The sequence below is a fragment of the Aulonocara sp. 'chitande type north' Nkhata Bay genome, linkage group LG23 (genome assembly GCF_057382095.1).
Source record: "Aulonocara sp. 'chitande type north' Nkhata Bay isolate Kocher_YH1m ecotype deep benthic linkage group LG23, A_spYH_male_GT1.1, whole genome shotgun sequence".
Classification (NCBI taxonomy): domain Eukaryota; kingdom Metazoa; phylum Chordata; class Actinopteri; order Cichliformes; family Cichlidae; genus Aulonocara; species Aulonocara sp. 'chitande type north' Nkhata Bay.
In genome coordinates, this window is record NC_141365.1 from 29,225,589 (window position 1) to 29,227,447 (window position 1,859).

Below are 1,859 nucleotides of genomic sequence, written 5' to 3' on the forward strand. Positions count from 1 at the left end.
AGCTGCCAAATCTTCTTAACTTTTTCAGCTTCTATCAACACACACGGAGGAGGGCTGAAAGAAAAGGGAGAAGCAGTTACTTCAAGAGAAACGAGAGAGTTTATGAATGTTACATTGCACTTTTTCTACAATAAACCATCGGGAAAGTCAACAAAGGACACAGAGGTAGCAGGTTTTAAGGCTGAAAAAGACCTAAAAGAGTAATTAAAGAATCAGATAATCTTCCTCACCAGCTGGGGGAAGAAAAAAATCTGGCAGGAGTGAATATAATCTCCTGATTGGTAATCCAATTCCTACTGAAAATCAACAAGATCTCCCCTCCCTCCACATGAAAACAGGTCTAAGGCATCTCATTGTACCCAAAACACTGAGATTATTGTTTAAGGATCTGGATACGACGGATGGATTTTCCCCCTTCCAGCAGAAAAAAAAGAGCAGTGATGCCAGTGGGATTTATTGAGCCACCCTTGACATGCAACAAGCTCTTTTTGACCTGTAAAAAAGGAACATCTGTTATTAAAAGTGAAAATCTTCTCAAAATACCTTCCAACTATGACCTTTCCTACAAAAACAGTTATAGTGAGTAACTGTTTAAGAAGTACTGAAAAAAGACAGTTTAGACTCCAATTTGCTTAAGTGAAAGTACAAAAGTATATATTTTTATACTTGACAATGAAGTACCTAAAACAAAATACCTCATTAGACACATCCACAAGTATGAACCATAATTATTAATTTTTTAAAGTCTATCACATTGTTATTATTCTCCATCTACTTCCCTTGGATCAGATAATCTGCAAGTACAGATTATCATCCGCTGTTATACAGATGATACACCACTATACGTTCCCCTCGTTCAATATTATTGCTTGTCTATATGATGTTAATTACTTCCTTAACCAATCAGTTTCCAAAGTTGAGGTCCTTTCATTAAACTTGAAAGGAGAATCTGTCCTCGATCACAAGGAATTCCACCTGTACCCTGGGTGTGATGACCAAGGTCTCCAACTAAGAAATGTTGCACATTAAAATATTTTCCATCGCAAACAGAACATGCCTTCTTCTCATCGTGTTTGGACTGTTGAAAATTTCACCTCCGGCATCCAGCTCATTTAAAACTCAGTAACTTTACCAAAATCAAAGGATCAAATGCACCACACTCATTACACTGGATTAAACACAGTGAGACAGTATTGTGTACAAATATTTTGATTATTTATTTATTTTTTGTAGTAGTCTTGAGGTATAGTTCTTCTGGCTCCTTGAAGAACATTTGGCTTAAAAATAAAAGCTTTTCTGTTCTTTTTAGTCCAGTCCTTGTATCTGAACATTTTCAGAGGAATCTTTTTGTTTGTTTGTTTAAGCCCCTTAACACTAAGAATCATTCAGGCATAAAAAAGGCACCTAGCTCAATAAATGAGCCAGTGTCATGTTTACACATAACAGACAACTTAGCAAAGAACCCAACTGTTCTTAAGGAGGAGAAACAGGGATAAAAGGCTGAAGTATGCCAAATTACATAAGAACTGGATTGAAACTCTGGTCTGATGGAGAGATATGTACAGTATGAACAGGGGAGGTCAGGAGAGAGGAACCAGACAAGCACCATTAGATTTTGATCACCCGTGTAATACCATTTAAAAATATCTGATTGGTGACGGTTTCCTTCTTTAGCATGAAAATAATGCCAAAAACACAAATATTGATTTTCAAGCTTGTTAAAATTGGATGAATTGTTTTTGCTCTTGTATGTTTACATGTTTTATTAAATCACTGCACCATTTTCTGAGCAACATACAACAAAAACTTAAATCAAAATACAAACAATGAAGGGTGGGTCAAGACTTTTGCACAGCACT